General features: G+C 44.6%; 1 protein-coding gene across 1 annotated transcript in view; it reads left to right on the top strand.

Moving 5' to 3' along the window:
* Positions 1-19,762, top strand: part of LOC144123781 (uncharacterized) — a 33,475-nt gene that overhangs the window by 2,975 nt on the left and 10,738 nt on the right. The gene's annotated exons all lie outside the window — the stretch shown is intronic.

Raw genomic sequence — 19,762 nt, forward strand, 5'->3', positions numbered from 1 at the left:
CGTCAGTAAAATAGAAGGACACATTCAGGAGTTTGTCGCGAATTGGTAGCGCGTCCCCGACTTTCGAAGGCGAACGCTATCGCGTGCAGATTCGGACAAGAGAACAAAAAGATCAAAGAAAACGAAGCCGTATTTATAAATTAAAGGAAACGAGCCAATACGAAACGAAAACAAGAAAAGCACCCACTCAACACGTGTACAGCACTACACAAATAAAAGAAAGAGTTCACCAGTTACTGAGTGTCCCAGGTGAAGCGGGGATGCCTTGCAGACAGGACGGAACGTGGGTCGACGAACTGCGACGTGTCGCTGGCCTTGCGTCGACGGAAGCGGCGAAAGAGAGCCTGGCGGTATTAGGAGCAGAGAGGAACACAAAGAGACGCGGGGGTCTCCCGTCATCAGCCCGAAGAACTTGGCAGCAGCAGGAGAATCGTAGCCAGATCCCGTCTACGGCGGCCCAAAACGCCAGAGGTTTAAGCAGGCTACCAATGGTGACTTTAGGCAGCACAGACCCTCAGTCCATCGGCTGCCACCTCCACGCTTACAATGAACGCAACAGACTTACGTCGGAAATCTAAGGGAGGTCCACGGCAGCACGGACCGAACGTCCAACGGCTGCCACCTCCACGCTTGAATAACACGACCTCCGCTGCGCTGTCTTCCTTTACACCTCGGTTTTCTTACACGTCAGCTATCCGCCCCTCGTACTCGCCACGCGGCCTGTCGCCGTCGCCTCGCGCATACCCTTCACACCTGCACACGCGCAACGCTGGGCTGGCGCGCGCAGCGCTCATCTGTCCGACGCTCCACTGTCGACGCACCGCGTTCAAAAATCCTCCGAAGATTTTTTGTGCACCTCACACAGTTTAAGGGACTCGTCCCACTGGTTTAACGAACGCACGCGGTCGTAGTGGTCAAGCCAGTCATCGTCGTCGTCACCGCGGAGGCCAGCCAACATCTGAGGGTCTCGTTGACAGCTGCTCACGGTCCAATTTGCGATGGCAGCAGTGGGCGAGCGGGAGGAGCCCGGGCCGTCGGCGTTCTCCTCTTGGAACACAAACGGCAACCGGAACTCAGCTCTAGGGAGAAGCGGGGAAAGAGGATACAGGGGATCCAAGGCGCACCTCCACCACGTGTAAAGAAAGACTCAACGGGAGACATTTATTCTCACCCGTTGCTACAGATGTGCTCTCAGTGAACAGCCCCAATCGATGACGATGGGAATTTACAGGTGAAAGAGAATGAAGTCGCAGCCAGAGAGGCGACGACGATGAGGGCGCATAAGGTGCTCACAATCAGGTGCTCACAAGTGAAAGGAACACCAATGGGAGCATCCGTCTCTGTCGTCATGGCCAATTTAACCGTGGAACACATCGAACAAAGAGCCCTCAACTCATTTCACCAGACACCAAAGATTTTCCTCAGGTATGTCGACGACTGCTTCGCCGTCAACAAAAGATCTAAAGACTCAAAATTTCCTTCGTCATTTAAACTCCGTAGAACCTGACATTCAGATCACGCTAGAGGTGGAACAAGAAAACTCCCTGCAGTTTTTGGATGTCCTCGTGTCCCGAAACCACAATACCCTTCAATTCTCCGTATACCGCAAACCAACCCACTCAGGCCAGTATCTCCACTTCTCTTCGAACCACCCGACAGTCCATAAAGCACCAGGGTGAATATGCTTTTCAGAAGAGTTGAGACACACTGCAGCACAGAACTTGACAGAAGAAAAGAACAACGCGCGATATTCAAAGAACTCATCATAAACGGCTACCCAAAAGACTTTGTCCAAAAACCATTGGACGTCAAAATCAAAACATTCGTCACGAAACCAACGCAAAAAGACCAACGCCACCACCAAAATACGTCACTTTACCATATGTCGGAGGTGTCAGCGAGACCATCGCCCGAATCCTCAAAAAATCGGTTCTCCAGGTTGCGCACAAGCCCAAAAACACTGTTGCGCTTTGCCTACCCGTTCCCAAAGACCGGCCGCCGAGAGAAAGAGCCCAAGGCATTTTCTACAAAATTCCATTCGCCGACTGCGACGCAAGCTACATCGGCGAAACCAAAAATTTCAAATAAAGAATTCAGCAACATAAAAGCGACGTCCGCAAATTCGCAAGAGAACGCAATCCAGTAGCCGAACATTCCGAGGACTCCGACCATAGAATCAACTTCGAAGAAACACTCATCCTCGGAACTGAAACAAATTACCACAAATAGCTCCTTCTGGAATCCTGGCATATCCAAACCACCCCAAACAATATCAACCGCACAAAAGGCAACCTGCCCCTAGTATATTCCCAGGGACTTGGCTCTTCAACTTAACGAAAGAAAGTCGCCATTCACCACCTACCTGCCGTGTGCCAGCGTGACTAACAGCCTAAAACCCCTCCATCTCCCCCACCCCCCGCCTTTCGCGTCACAGCTGTCGTTCCTTTGACCCCTCTCCTCCCCTCCATACTTAAAGACGCTTAGCTACTGCCCTCCGTCACCCCAGATGAAGGAGCCGAGTCGGCTTCGAAACGTTGGGTTAAAGTTAAATTTTTTGGTTGGAGTTGTGCAGTTTATTATAAATATTTATAAAACAATGCATTTTGTGAGGGGAACAACAAAACAATGCAGCAGCGTTTACCACGACAGTTACAATAAGCGCTAAGCACAGAATAGACTCAGAACAAGGAAAGTTTGCAAGTCGTTTAATAAAAATTACCCCATCACATTGCGATAGCACTGAGTCTTCTGCGTTTCACTGCTTCTAATCTCCCTCCATTCCGTGCGGTTTGCTGCTTCCTCGCCTGATTACACTTCCACTGACAAGGATGGAAGATTATGGAGACCACGTTTTCAAGCTACAGCGTGGGAGACAGGCAGATCTTAAGGCGTGAACGCAAGTACGTTAAGGAGACGACGGGATTATAAGACAGCTTGAGAGCTTGGCAGTTCGTACTTTTATTTATTTATTACCTCAAAGACCCCAGATATGGGGCATTACATGAGGGATGGGCATGACAGACTACAAAATGATAGCCTCAAGCTTCTTCTTGAATTTGATGGGGTTAGTAAGATCCATGACTTCTGGCGGCAGATCGTTCCAGTCCCTAGATGTTAGACAAGAAAAGATCGGAAATGAGATGTAGTTCTTGCAAGCGGAGGTTACATGGTCTTGCTGCGGCGAATGCGGCTGCAGAGACGATGTGCTGCTGATATGATTGATGCTCCTAAAGATGAATGGCAAAACTTATGGAACAGGCAAAATCGAGATATTTTTCTTCTTGTTTCTAGACTAGACAATGAGGCTCACTAGTATAATATGAATAATCGCAGTAAATGAACCGGATAGCAGGATTTTGTATTTTTTCAAGCGTTAGTGAGAGGTTTGACTGATGGGGGTCCCATACTGCTGAAGCGAATTCTAATTTATATCGGATGACAGTTTGGCAAGCTACTATTTTGAGGGAAGGGGTAAAAAAACGAAGATTCCGACGTAGGAATCCAAGGAAGCCGTTAGCCTCATTAGCCATGTTCGTTATATGTAAAGATCATGTTAGGGTATGAGTTAAAGTAATGGCCAAATACTTACTGGTAAGAGCTCAACACACTTCAGAAACAAAAACAACATATTTAGAGGGAGTGCGGGCTTGCCTGCGATGAACAGAAATCATACATGTTTCAGCAATATTAAGAGACATTAGTCAATGCTTGCACCAAGTTTCAATTCGGGTTAGATTTTGTTGAAGTGTGTCGGCGTCAGTGATTGTAGAAATCGGGCGGTAAATTGAGCAATCATCGCTAAATAGTCGGATGTTAGAGGTAACGTTGGAAGGAAGATCGTTGGCATTTCGGCAGCAGTGCACCATCGCTTCACATGTGCTAACTCAACTGCTTTTGCAGCCCACTGTGCCGCCCACGTCGTTTTTTGGACGCTATTGCCTGGACGCCATTGCCTGGACGCCATATCACCAGGAGCAACACTCCGCCTGTAACCGCCACAGGGCTGCAAGCGTCATCCGCCTTGTTAAAAGCGCCTGCGGAGCCACCGACGACCGCATTTCGGCAGCAGTGCACCATCGCTTCACATGTGCTAACTGAACTGCTTTTGCAGGTAAGAAAATTTGAAACTGCGCTTTCCTCCTAAGAGCTGTGCACTGCTGCCGAACGGTACTGGCTATTGTTCTGGTTTTTTGCATCTTGTGATCTGTGAAACATTCGCCTGAATGCACGATGCCGGGAGAGGGGCGTGAAACTGCCAAAGCAATTGAAGACCTTCGACGGTAACTAAGGGCAGAACTTAGATGTATACAAGACGGCCTGAATGATGTGACGGAGCTGAAAGATAACATTTAGGAGCTGATAAAAGAAAATCGTGAGCTGAAAGTGAAAACGCAAAGCTGTCGCTTAAGATGCAAGTTAGAGCAGTACCAGCGCTCGAACAATATTGAAATCAAAGGTCTACCTTTTGATGGTGAGCCGATAACTTTGGTTAAGAAAATTGGTGAGATAATTGAAGAAGAGGTGACAGTTGCTGACATCGACATCTGCCACACGGTTCCCACTGCTCGGCAGAACGAACCCAACATAATCGTCCGGTTTGTACGTAGGGCGAAGAGGAAAGCCGTGCTAAGCAAGGTCAGAAAAGTTAGGATGAACGCTAAGCAACTTGGTTTCGAGGTGTCGGATACTGGCTATGTTAACGAGCGCCTTACTAGACACGGCAAACAACTACTTGGTGCGGCCATAGCAAAAAATAAAGGAAACCAATGGAAGTTTCTTTGGACAAATGGTGGCAAGATCTTCGCAAAACAAGAAGAGCAGTCAACGGTCCTCAATATCACTTACAAAGATGATCTCAACAAAATGACTGTCGCAGGAGATGGAATTGCTGAAACAAAGGCTAAAACCCAGATACCCTAAACGCGAAAATATTTGCTCACAAGGGATGCAACTGCCATGACACCTGCAGTTTTAACAAATTAGCTAAGTAGGCCCACAAGCAGTTCGCCATATTTCACACGAACGCGCGTAGTATACGAAACAAGCGAGATGATATAAAATACTTATTCGAATCATTGTAAATTAGGCTTCACATTCTGCTATTCATGGAAACATGGCTCTCAAAAGAAGATAATCATCCTTATTTTGAGAATTATGTGTGCAACGGGTTAGTGCAGTCTTGTGGCCGAGGAGGCGGTGTGGCTGTCTACGTTAAGCAGCCAGCAAAGTATGAAGTAATTCAGGAATTCTCCATAATAAATAGCCATTTCAAAAGTATAATGGTTTGTCTAGATGCAGTTTTTGTCATTGCTATTTATAGGCCTCCAACAGGTAACAAACTGGATTTCTTTGACTTCCTGGACGACATGCTCTCTTACCTAAGCAGTTCAGGTTCAGGTTTACCGTTTGTGGTAATGGGTAACGTCAACATCAACATGTTATCTGATGACGTTCCATACAAAAAACTTAATGAGCTCGTGGCTTCACTTGCATGTGGAAATGTGATAACGAAACCTAAAAGGTTAACAGCGCAAACTGCAACACTGCTTGATATTTGTGTCACGAATATGCCTGACAGTATCGCTGGACTGCTATCGCTAGAGATAAGCGATCGTCTTCCGGCTTTCTGCTTGATCCTACACACACACAGAAACCGTAAACCGCAAGCGAAACGTTGTTACCACGCTATCAGAGACCGAGCGCTACAGAAGTTTCGTTCCCTTGTTGAGGCCAGGGCCTGGAGTCCTGCACTTCACGAATGCAACCCAAACAGCGCGTACAACTTGTTTTTTTGATAAATTTATCCTATGTTATGATGAAGCATTTCCGCGACAGAAAATAGATCTGGGAACAAAAAAATTTGTAAAGCATGGATTACTTCTTCCCTGCTAAAAAAGATAACAAAAAAAACAATATGTATCACGCTTTTGTAAAATCTCGGGACTCTAGTATGTTCGCTGCTTTCAAGGAATACAGAAATGAAGTTAACAGCGAGGTTAGGAAAGCAAGACTAACCTATTATGGAAAACTGTTCGCAAGAGTAAGAAACGATCCCGGAAAGATTTGGGCTGAGGTTAAAACTTTAGTCGTGGAAATACAAGTCCAATTATAAGCGTTATAACGCCGTCAGGTTTGGTAAACGGGAAGGAAGCCGCATCTGCACTGAACGATTATTTTCTGAATAACTGTGAGAACATCAGCAGGAATGAAGATCACGCGGAGGAACTTGTGCTACTGGAGCCTGGTGTTGTAAATTCTATAAGCTTAATCCCAGCTACTCCAGTTGAAGTTGAACGATTGATAAGCAAGATAAAAAACGATGTTGCTGCTTGTTTCAAAGAAATAAAACCTGGACTTATAAAATATGTCTCAGATATAATATCTCCAATTTTATCCCATATTATCAACATAATGTTTCAAGTTTGAGTTTTTCCTGAATATTTAAACATAGCACGCGTTTGTTCGATTTTTAAAGGTGGAAATGAATAAGCAGTCAATAACTACAGACCTATATCTGTATCGCCCGAGATTTCCAAAGGGTTTGAAAGTGCTTTGAACAATAGGCTGTAAAACTTTTTCATTAAATATAATGTGATAAATGACATGCAATACGTGTTTCGAAAGAAACGATCGTCGTAACTAGCATTACTAGACATCAAACATGACAGTCAATAATTTCTAGCGTAGACTTTATACACTTAGCTTATTTCTTGACTTGAAGAAAGCATTCAATTCTGTGTCTCACATCATTATCTTATCTAAACTAAATACGTCTGGGGCGCGCAATCGCTCTAGATTTAATGCACAGCTACTTATCCAACCGGTATCAATACGTCAGCGTTAATCAAAAATCTTCTTCATATGCCAATGTAAAGAATGGCGTTCCCCAGCGGGTCCATTCTCAGACCACTGTTGTTTTTAATCTATGTAAATAATCTTTGCAACATACCAAACTCCCCGAAAATTATTATGTGCGCAGACGATACTAACATTTTTTCGTGAGTGATTCACTTATTCAACTTCAATATGATGTTAATTGATGCTTCAAACTCCTTTCGGGCTGACTTAACAAGAATAACTTGCAGCTGAATACAAGCAAGACAAAATATATTATATTCTCCCCCATATATAAACCAATCACTACTAATATTAAAATTATTTTTCATGGTGTCAGTCTTGAGCGGGTTAAGGTGTACAAAACTTTTTGGGTGTGTGGTTTCAGGACACCTTGTCATGGAATATTCACGCGTCGAAACTGGCGGCCGAGTTGTGTACAGCAGTAGGTTGTCTTTAAAAACTAGCCAATTTGTGCCACAGTAGCTTAGAACCTCGCTATATCTTGCGCTTTTCTACTCCATAATGTCTTATTGCTCGCCGGGCAATTTTCATAAGCTGATTACTCTACAGAAACGAGTCCTGCGCATATTTGAAAACTACCACGCGCAACCACAATATTTACCGACAGATCAATTATTCAGAAAGTATTCCCTGATAAAGGCTAACCAATTATACTGTTTTATGCTCTTGCAACATGTTCAGAACCAGAAACTTTACAGCGCAGATAACCCCGCTGCAGAGTACTGCTTCCGCACACCTAGCAGAAAAATGCATATAGTCAGGACAAACTACGGTAGGCAACACGTACAGTTCCGAATACCGTCTCCACTAAATCGCACTGAAAAACTACTTGATTTCAGCAAACCAATTCCCGAAAAGTTCTTAAAGAATGTAATATTGCAAGAAAACATTCACTTCATCTCCGGCTTCTGTAAATCAGGATGAAACATAAAAACTGAAAAAAGGAAGGGTCCTAGCGCTGTGCCTTGGTTAACACCTGAAGTAACCAAATAACAAGGGGATGACGATTTGTTAGCGTAGACGAATTGCTCTCTGTTAGTAAAAAAATTTTGAAGCCAATTCATCACTAAATAATTAAGCTTTAGACGCGAGAGTTTTAGTAGTAATCTAATACAGGCAGTAATAAAGGCAGGATGTTAAGATTTCTCCCAACTGACTGTTCATTCGAAGGAAGTCTATGAACCGACATACTTTAAACCGGAGTGGCAGTCCCTCTTGGTGGTACGCTCAGCCTTACCTCGCGTCCATGGCTCTGTTGTTCTGTCTTTTTGCGATGTGTTTCTCGCATTTCCTAAATGCTTTTTAAATAATTTAGTTACTGTAAATACAACATATTTTCAATGTAATAAATACCATACTTAGAACAGAAAAGTTTAGGCGATGGCGTAGTGGTCTGAAGCAGCTGCCAGCGGAGCTGATTTTTTAGCGCCCCCGCTGGGTTCGGATCCTGCTTCCCCACCTATGAAGATTTTTATTTATTGTGTGTCTTCCCGCAGTGCGATACCGGCTATCTGCTGCAGTTAGGTTCTTATGCTGTCGCTTAAAATAAAACATTATTCGGGTCATTTCAAAATAAAAGTGGTTGCCAAAATGTAGCATTTTGGCTGAATAATGGTAATCACTAACTCCCTGAATCTGGAGTGATCGATTCGTGTGGTTGCCATTTTAGTGCCCTAGCGCTTCCACTCAACCGAAAAGCGGTTGTCTGTCTGTCCGAAGCTTGCTTCTAGCACGTGGGCCACCTTGGTCGCGTGACGTTGTGGCGTCATTGCAAGCTGCCCACGCGATTGTGAGCAAACTGCCCACCCTGGCAGTTCAATTAATGATTAGTGGCGAGAGATTTCTCAGGAACTATATGGGTCTCACAAGCCCCACCGATGGCAGCAGTTGCCATCTCAGGGCACTGGCGCGTGGCTTAACCACTGCACCTCTACGCCAGGAGCGAAAACAGGACTTTCAGAGATCTGTGAATGTACACATTAATTATTCCTACACAGTACGAGTCTGAAATGTAATATCACGAAAGCTTACATCATATAATATACCAACCAAAGTAAGTCAGTTGAAGCCAAGCAAATTAATAGAAAGTCAAAATAAACCATGCAAAGCAATGCTAATGGTGCTAGAGCACGATAATTTGCAGTTAACCCCAAGCTAAACCATCCGTGATCTTTTTGCTTCCACCTCTACGCATTACCCAAACACAGTGTCAGTTCCCTACCATGCCTGCAAGAAATTTGGTTCATAGAACAATGCTAGTTATTACGTGGCCTACGGTCTCATCAGGGACAGAAATAAACCCAGTGATATTCCTGCTATTTGGAGAGCACTACGACTTTATTTTTTTTTTATCACATCGTACTGCAAGGCAGAGCGAGCGATGATTCATATAAATGTGGTGTAAGCTTCTGCCTTATTTCAATGAAAAGACTACAGTGGTTGGTAGCGTGCACCACACTGCGGCACCTCTTTCCTATATTGCAATTCCAGCAGGAAGAGAAAATATAAAGAATATACGACTATATTGTACTACTTACAGTATGAATTAAAAAAAAACTCCACACCAACGCCGCCAACAGGCTTTAATTTGACAGTGTAATTTCGTAGAAGCATCTTTTGCGCCGCAGCCTGTTCTTTGAAACCTCACTGAGCTGAAATCGGACTTCCTTCCGGGAACAAAGTTTAGAAGTTAAGAATTCAACAGCGTTACTGGGTATAATTTCTACATGTTTCACGGTACACTCTGAACCTGTGACAGACCACCGGCTGTTAATGAAAATGTTGACTGTGGTGCTGCGGTTTCCGTTAGACCGGCGGCCACCCGCACAACCCGGCTAGTGCCCCCTCGTCAGCGCGCTATACAGGGTGTTTCACCTAGGACTTTACTTAATATTTAAAAATAGGCTTTTTAGTTAGAATAGCGCTTTTTTCGGCTCAGCATTGTCAGCGGTTTAGTACATCACGACGACAGAGAAGGCGTGCGGCTCCCCGCCTATCTCATTCACCTCGTTCTCCTTCAGAAACAATGTCTTCCCCGGGAACCTTCACCTTAAGAACTAGCACTTCAAGATGGGAATTCATAACACTCTGCACAAACAAAAAACGTTAGCATTGAGTACGATTCAGGCCTCCACCATCACCCTCACACAATGCATCTCGTCCTTCCTCACCTCATCATATCTTCCTTCCCTCGCCCTCACCTCATCATGTCCTCTTTCCTTCGGCCTCAGCTCACCATGTCTTCTCTCCCCTACGCTCGCCCTAACGCTCACCTTCCCTAACAGTCGTTTTAAAACTAGTTGTTTTTTGTAGTCAGAAACTTTTGCCGATGTCACGGAGTAGTAGACATATAAGACAAGCAGTCAAGGCAGAATTGGACGAGAAACTAGATGCTTATATTGTTCTGTGTGCGTGTACGTGTGTGTGTGCGTTGTTTAAGCTAATACATGAGACAAAAAATGGGACAGCTACGAGTTGAGCTCCAAAAATTCGACTCTGCCTTTATCTCTAGTAGGCACTGCATGCACACATGTACCCTGCACTTCCAAAATTTCATTGTTATCTACATGCACTGCTAAAATGAGTAAGCGCGCTGTTGTGTCTGTGTACAAAAACTAATGTACTCTAAGAACATTTTCAAAACAATGCAGTAGCGTTCACCACGACAGTTACAATAAGTTCTAAACCCACAATAGACTCAGAAAAAGGAAAATTTGTATGTCGCTTAAATATCATTACCTGATGCCATTGCGATAGCACTGCGTCTCCTGAATTTCACTGCTTCTAATCTACCGTCATTTCCTGTGGTTTGCTGCATGAAAGTCTGATGATGTTTCCATCCACGCGCGCGGATGGAAGATAATGAAGACCACGCTTTCAAACTGCAGCGTGAGAGGCTTCATACGAGCAGGATTTTAATATTTCTCCCAACTGATTGTTCATCTGAAGGAAATGTATGAACCGACCGAATTTATATCTTAGTGGCGCTCCCTGTTGGTGATGTGCTCAGCCTTACCTCGCGTCTAGTGCTCTGTTGCTGTCTTTTTCCGATGTGTTTCGTGGCGTTTCCCAAACGCTTTTGTAACGGATTTAGTTAATGTAAATGGAATATACTTTAATGCAGTAAATATCATGCGTAAAAAAGAAAAGCTATGGCGATGGCGTAGTCGTCAGAAGCAGCGGCCAGCGGAACTGATTTTTTAGCGCCGCCGCTGGGTTCGGATCCTACCTCCCCAGCTATGAAGATTTTTTTTTATTAATTTAGTGTCTTCCCCCGTGCGACGCTGCTATCTGCTGCAGTTAGGTTCTTATGCTGTAGCTTAAAATAAAACATTATTCAGGCCGTTTTAAAATAAATCTGGTTGCTATAAAATAGTATTTGAACTTAATAATGGTAATCATTAACTCCACGAGTCTGTAGTGAACGATTCTTGTGGTTGCCATTTTAGTGCCCTAGCGCTTCCACTCCGCCAAAAATCGGTTGTCTGTCTGTCCGAAGCCTGCTTCTAGCACGTGGGCCACCTTGGTCACGTGACGTTTTGACGTCCCTACAAGCCGCCCACCGGTTTGTGAGTAAACTGCCTACCGTGGCCGTTGAATTAATGATTACTGGCGAGAGATTTCCCAGGAACAATATGGGTCTCACTAACCCCTCCGATGGCAACAGTTGCCATCTCAGGGCACTGGCGCGTAGCTTAACCGCTGAACCTCTACACCAGGAGCGAAATCAGGATTTTCAGAGATCTGTGAATGTAGAGATTAATTATTCCAACCACCGTACAAGTCTGAATTGATGCAATATCACGCAAACTTACATCATGTGATATACCAAACAAAGTAAGCCTGTTCAGGCCAAGCAAATAATAGAAAGTCAAGATAAACCAGGCAAAACCAGGGTTATTGGTGCTGGAGCACGATAATTCTTGGTTAACCCCAAGCTAAGGCGCTCGTGATCTATTTGCTTCCACGTCTACGCATTATACAAACACAGTGTTAATTACATACAATGCTTGGGAGAAATATGGGTCATAAAATAAGGCGCGCGATTGCATGGCCACAGGTCTTACCAGTGAGAGAAATAAACCAAGAGGTGTTCCTGTTATTTGGGGAGCAGTAAAATTTCTTTTTTAGCACATCGCACAATGCAAGGCGGAGCGAGCGATGATTAAGGCCAAGATGGTTAAGCTGCTGCTTTATTTCCGTGGTAAGACTACAATGGTTGGCCTTAATTACCACATTGCAGCATCGCGTTCCCATACCTGAATTACAACAAAAAAAGAAAGGTATGACTGCGATGTACTTACTCCTCACAATATAAATGAATAAAATTCCACACCAACCCGACAACAGGCTTTAATCTTGCAAAGAAATTGCCTAGTATTTTTGGCGCCACAGCCAATTCTTTGCAACCTCACTGAGGTGAAATCGGACTTTGTTCCCGGAAGCAAGACTTATAACTTAGGAATTCAACAGCGTTACTAGGTATAACTTCTACATGCTTAACTCGACCCTCTGATGATCTGACAGACTTGGGGCTGATAATTAAAATACTGACTGTGGTACCGCGGTTCTCGTTGGACCAGTGGCCACCCACACGGCCCATCTAGTACATCCTTGTTAGCACACTATACAGCGTTTTTCACATAAAACCTTACACTATTTTCAAAATTAGGCTTTCCAGCTGGAATAGCGTTTTTTCGGCATAGAAAGAATCAAATCTTACATCGACGCAGGTAACTTTACTGGTGCATTATTTAGTGGCCTTTCCAAAGCTTTTCATTTCTCTCAACCATGTTATTATATTCAATAAGCTTGACGCTGTCGGCATAACTGGGCCTGCACTTTCGCTAATCAGAAGCTATTTATTCAATAGAAAACAAGCGGTGTACATCTCAGAAACGTACTCAAAGTTCAAGACTACTAACGTTGGAGTTCCGCAAGGTTCCCTTCTAGGCCATCTTCTATTTTTATTATATATCAATGACCTCACTATGTGTCTTTATAATTCCAACTGTTTTCTTTATGCTGACGACACAACAATCTTAACCTCAGATTCACATATAAATAAAGTGGTCGATAAACTTAACATTAATGCACAGAATGCATTCTATCGGTGCAGAAATAATTTGCTGTTCATTAATGCATCCAAATCGAGCTTTGTAGTAAAATCTTTGCGAAAACCCGTCTGTTATCGTAAGCTCGAACTCAATCCTTTCAGCTGATCACGTATCCTTTCTAGGCATAGTACTGGACAAACATCTTAAATTTCAGACCCCTCATCTCATCCATTTCCCGAAAAATGGCGTATGGTATTAGAGTATTAATTAAAGTTCGCCCATATTCCCATGTTCCCATTCTCATTTCCGTCTATTACTCGTTCATCCACTCCCATATTCAGTATTGCATTTCATCTTCTTGGGGAAACACGTATCATTCGCATTTATCTTCTCTGCAAACTATTCAAAATCAAGCAATTCAAATTATCATTTATAGTCACTACTCTGCAAATGCCCCTCGTCTACTCCTGTCATAAAATATTTTATCGGTGCCCAAAATAATCGACTACAAATTATGTACCCTTATGTACAAATCTGTTAGAAATCTACTTCCTTTTTCGTTAACTAGCAGTGACCAAATCCGCGTCGCAACGACACGCTTTTTTCTAATAACAGTAACTTTTTACTCCCTAAACCTAACACTAATTATGGAAAACAAACAGTTCGTTTCACTGCCACTACATTATCGAACTCATTACCAGTTAGCATTAAGCAATCATCTAATATCTGTGCCTTCTAATCTGCTCTCCGTCAGTTTTTACAGTCCCCCTAATAGTATTTTACTTGGTATATGGTACTAGTTTTGTCATTCATAACATTCAATGATTTGTGTTTAGTATGCTGTATGTATGCTATTAGGTGTGTAATCACTTTTCATTCAAATAAGGGTTTGCATTATTTCTCCTATTTCACTCACTGCTCATTTATGATGCCACAAACTTTACTTTTTTTGCATCTGCGGCCTGTAATTCTTATTTACAATTGTTCTTACAGAAGGCCCCGTCCACAGTCTCTGACTCTGGGCCTCCTCCTGTATTGCAGTATTTTTCTAACCTTGTACCATAAACATGTAATAAACGAACCTTGAACCTTAAGAGGTGTAGTATATCATGGTGACGGAGAAGGCGTCGGCTCCCCACCTTTCGGGTTCGCCTCGTGTACCTCCAGAGTGCAGAAACTACGCCTTCCCCGGGAACCTTCACCCTAACAACTGGCGCTTTAAAACGGGAATTCACAACGGACTGCACAGGAAAAATCGTTAGCTTGCAGTACGGTTCCGGTCATCAAACTCACCCTCCGACAGTGCATCTTGCCCTCCCTCGCCCTCACTTCACCATTTCTTCCCTCCCTCGCCCTCACCTCATCGTGTCTTTACTCCCTCAGGCCCATCCTCACGGATTTTCATGCGCAAATCCTTCCTCACCGTCACCTCCCCGAATGAATTCCTCATAAGGTGAGGGTGAAGACGCCCTCATGAGGGCTCGCCCCCGTGAGGATGACCATCTCTGAGCCAGACCAACAGGCATCGACAGGACGAACGCAGAAACATAGGAGCGCTTCTGTGAGTCGTTTCCTGGAGCAGTTTTTAAGTTTGAAATCAGGCCGTACTAAGTAGCTCTTCATCACTCGGTCCTTGCTTACCAACAAAATGCGATGCTTACCAACAAAAGTGCCAAATGAGCGCGTCAGTGCCGTGCCAATAGCTGAAGAAACAAAGCTAGATGTTATAAAACTGCCTCCTTATGGCGCATCTCGAACTGTGGTGAGGAAGATGAGAATCTAAATTACATCCCCATTGGGCCATCCCATCGCTTGTGGTAAAACAAGAAATCTCCGTTTGCAATGTCGTCATAATGCGGCCAGGTTAGGCGCTCTACGTTAGGGTTGTAGGTGTATACTTGTAACAGCACAAATAGTGCTAATGAGTTTTAAACCTTTGGGTACTTCAAATGACAATAAAACTGAAATTAGGTCCCAAAGAAGAAGAAGCTATATGTATAGAGAAAGTGGAAATGTCGAATGAAAGGAAGATCGGTTGACAAAAAAGTGCGAAGCTGAGAAGTAAGCATGCTTGAAGAAGTGTAGAGTGCAGTAACTAGTCCAGAAAAAATTAGCACTGTCTATCACTCTGGCTCAACTCAGATTGAAGTCATTCACTGAAATTACAAAGAGCACTACCAGCAAAACTGACCCATGAGGAACATCAGCTTTTAGCGTCAACTTGCATCCGCAAACGCCCTAATCTTCGGTAGCTACCACTTCAAATCTACCACTTGAATAATAAAAATATTATTACCTTCATTGCTGCTATAGTTATTTACAATATTCATCAGACCCTTCTAGCTATCTGCGGCAAGTGGGACTACTTGGCCCGGCAAGTTGGCGCGACAACACAAATTTTTTCTTGTTTTCAGAATACAGTAAACTAAAACAAATTGCAACAAAAAGGTCACCTGTTCCAGGCAGGTGAAGTGACAACCGTGGCACACGTCAGTGAAATCACTCAATGAAATATTCAAATCAAATGAAGCAGATTCTTCAGCACAGTAATAGAAGGAGCAGAAAAAATTTCATCCGGCTAGTTATTGAAAACCATTAGGCAAATACAGCACCGCCTTGCCTCGCCGTATCTGGTGTTTTATCGACGGAACAAGAAACGGAATGAAGCGTGCGTTGAGGAACATATTCAGTTTTGAAATGGGAGAACCAGAAACGTTGTAGTGTCGGTGTGTGGGTTCGAACACACCGTTGGAAAATTGCAGGATGCACTCTTAAGGATACTTTCCAAGACCGAAATAACATGGTTACGCATAAGACGTGGACAAATAGCAAATATTGTAACCCCATAATGCAGTATACCACTAGCAAGTGCATGGAAAACGATTTTCTTCCGAGGAAAGGGAACTGTGCCTTTACAAAGACAAAGCGACCAAGCAACACTTCAACGCCGATTACAAACTTGAACGAATTGCGTTTTCCAAAACATACTCGATTCAAACAACACTCAAAAGGGGGGGGGGGGTTAAAAAACAATGTGAAGAATGATTGTTCTGGAGAAAAATTGCGGATTCAATCACTGTTCTCTTCGGAGGATTTCGCAAGCAAATCAGTTAAATTTTTGAAGGATATATTTTGAGTGAATTCATTGTAACGCACTTCATTGCTTTTTATACATCATTTGCAGCATGAAGATTGCTGTAATACAACGTAATTTATTATAAAGCAGTACAACGTCGTCCCCGTACTGGACCACCATTAAAATAAATAAAGGAGAAGCAAGGTAATTAACGAAAGTGCTGAAAAGCAACGCCGACAAAACTGAACTGCGATGAACACAAGTGTATACAGACAATCTGGTACTAGAGTATTCCTAGTGTAAAGCCACTATTGTGATATAACCAGAAAGAGAGTTTCTTAGCAGATCACAAACTGAAACACGAATTCCTAAACAATATATTTTATTTAATAGAATATCATGGCTAACGGTGTCAACTGGTTTACTAGGGTCAAGAAACAAAGCTACGCTGACCAGGTTATTTTATAACGCAGTATACAAAACATCTCCAAATCATAATGACTAGGAAACAGAATGATAACTTGTTTCTGCAAGGAACCTCTGATTATTTTAGATTACGGCAGAATTGAAATTAACCTGCAGTTCTGCATTAGATCCGTCTGTCCTGCCTCGTGTGCTGTGTGCTGTGTCAGCTGACAGAACTCGCTTTGATTATCAAACCACGCCTAATAAAACTGAAACAGGCTGGTGCTGATTCAAATAAGAGTGATGGTTTTCACCACGGCCTACGTCCCCCGAAGAAGCCATCAATGAGAGAGGCAAATGATTGGAAAACTAAATAAATCTTGACAAAATGCGGCACCCGCGATCCGAAAGCTGACGTCATAAGACTGGCCAAGGCATGTAGAGGAAAGCCGATCTATTATTTGTAGTTTTATGGAGCAAAATGGCCAGATAGAAAGCCAAAGCTCTTGCGACTCGTGTTGATGGAAGTGATGCACGTCAATGTCAAGGAAGTAATGCAGGAGCGAATTTAAAGGGCAACAGGGGAAAAGAATTTTAGACCGAAGGAGCAACAGTTGAGTCAGAGCGAGGGGACAGAGATGCCTTGCACGCGCAGACTGAGATACAATTTAGCCCTGCTGGCTGATCTATTCGAAGTTCTCGTTGTAACGAAGGCGGTCAGGTGGTTTTGTCGCGCTCATGGGCCGCCGTGGCAGCTGGGGAAACGGGGTGGTCGCTATGCTAGGAAGAACTGAGTCCCCCGCGTCGTTGGGAATGTCGCTGTCTCCGAAAAATGCTACTTTGTCGACGCCATATTCTAATTTTGCTAGACTGAATGTCAGACCTCCAGCCTCAGCCGCTGTTAGTGGCCACCACCGACGTTTATTGTGCATTTCTGTGGTCATGCGTCGAACGAGAGAGAACGCCACGCACGCACACGCGTACCCCTGGCTTATAGTAGGACACATCAATGAGTGCGTTTTCAAATACCTCGTTGGCGTATGCTATCCCGTAAGTAATCCGGAGTTGCAGTACCAGCCGAATGGCGTTGCGAGCGTGCAATTTTTCGAGGAATGCCCATCAAGCGAGATCTGATGGAAGCGCCATGTGCTTTTAGACGAATGAACTTCCCGCCGGCTAACTCCACACCTTAGCAGCGCATTTGGTAGCGCTCTCTTCAGGTTGTTAATTTTTACGGGATCCAGTCAAATCTTTATTTTGCCGTCTTTGCTACGAGAAGTGACTTAGGGCTTATGTAGTCGGTCGGGTCGCTGACTTTCCAGATGATTCCTTCCCGCCCCATTGATTACAGTTCGACGCGCAAAGGCTCCTGCAAGGCAATGGGCGTCCTCGACCAGCTTGACAGATTGGCACGTCATCTCTGCGAAGGCACAGCCTTTACCCGTGTTGCAAGCGCCCAGACTCCTGAAAGAGGCGAGCATTTCCTTAGCCACACCTTATTAAGTGGCCCCCTGATGATATCCACTGTGCACCGGAGTAGGGCGAAGTTGCTCGCTGGCTTGCAGCCCCAAGATGCTCTGGTGGTTTTTCTTGACCACGAAAAAATTCTCTGCCAACACTGCCTCAGTGTTCGCCTTAAGACCTTTAGCTACGGGAGCTTCAAGTGTTTACATCGGTGTGCTCGGCAAACACGGAGACGACCAAATCCAAACATCCGCGGACGTTTCCTTTACGGAAACATTCCTTTAAAACACAAGCAGCCCTATCTACCTGATTGATTTTCTATTACGGTAGCGATTTACAGCCAACTTCGATGTATACGGTATATTTCCTCGTCTTGTCAGTAGATAAATTTTATAAACGCGTGCACCACAACACGACGAATTGTTTCCCACTATCCGGAACCTCCTGCGACAAACGGTTCGGCCGTAATGGCCTCCTGAAGGTCCTCAGAAGGCACGGTTTGAGGGAGGAAAGGCACACATATTTTGGGCTTCATCTCAATTATTAATTTTATCCTCATGAACATGCGAAGTCATTTTGCACCACTTCGGACATTCTGCGTCAAACAGGTGGCCCCCAAATTTTATGCAAATAGTGGTCCCCGGGGGTGGGAAGGGGGGCACTTCGATGGCCGCTGTAGTGGATTAAATATAACGAATCGAAAGGGTAGATATGAATTCAGACTCTACGCACCCACTGTTTCTATGGGATGAAGCATGGTCGCGTGGTAACTCTTTTGGTAAATTCGACCTTCCTTACAGACAGACGCGTTCTTGACAAACATTAGTAAGAGATACCGCTCTTAAAATTCAGTGAAAATTGTTCCGCTGGCCTACTTGCATCAGCACTGAACATGTGCCACAGTGTTTGATGATACGAGATCAGTAAGACAGCAGAACGGCACCGCTGGGCTTCAGTGCGCCTGCGTTTAACTTTCGAAAGAGCGACATAGGTATAAGATTCGCCTAGGTGACGTGTCGACCTTGAATGTCACCTTCATCCCGCCTACTTTGCCCTTCACGCTGCTGCTGATGGCTACGTCTAGTGTACAGCGGTGAGCAGATCTGTCTAGAGCACGTCGACGGTGCTCTGCGGAGCAAGTCAGTGCCATCTAACGTTAGGCTCTGGGTTTGAGTTATGCGTCCCGTGCGCATGCGCGCCAAAAACAGAGGGATGCCTGCTCATCGCTTCCTTGTCCAGCCCGCACCTTGCGAGTCCGTTTTGTGCCGCCAGGGACTCGCTGCCTGCATTAGTGACGCTGTGACAGTGGCCAGGGCGTGGCCATGCCGCCGTGTTCCACGAGTGTAACGAGACGGCCACGAAAACAAGCGCGAGTGATAGCGGATGGTCGCTAGTTTCTGCGTCCAAGTCCCTAGATCTGTACGGATGCCAAATGCAGTAACACCGCGCAAAGACACGCAATCAAACAACACACCTGCAACGCATGGTCCGTGGTGGTAACGCGCTAACCTTGTACGGACAAAACAAAAACGGACAGCAAACAAGTAAGCCCCATTCTCGCACTGTTAGCCTGGTGCGTGTTTGAAATGCGCTATCATCCGCTCCCACTTGCTTTTGAAACGCGCATCACAAGATATCCCTTGCACTTGCTTGCCTAGGCCGCCTTGCTATTCACGCGAAACGCGTTGGTTTTCCGGCCGCTATTACATAATATTGGTAGTGGTGACGGCAGTCGAAGCAGCGATGAAGACGGACGAAAGGGTCTTCTAAAAGAAAACTGTTTATTGGGCTGACTTGCACCCAAAATGGACTGAATCACTCGGCGGTGGCGAAGCGACAAGCGTGCTCGGCGGTCGTCGAAGAGAATGCCCGCCGCTATCGGCCGTGCTCAATTTAAAGCTGA

This window comes from Amblyomma americanum, chromosome 3, assembly GCF_052857255.1.
Source record: "Amblyomma americanum isolate KBUSLIRL-KWMA chromosome 3, ASM5285725v1, whole genome shotgun sequence".
NCBI classification, from domain to species: Eukaryota; Metazoa; Arthropoda; class Arachnida; order Ixodida; family Ixodidae; genus Amblyomma; species Amblyomma americanum.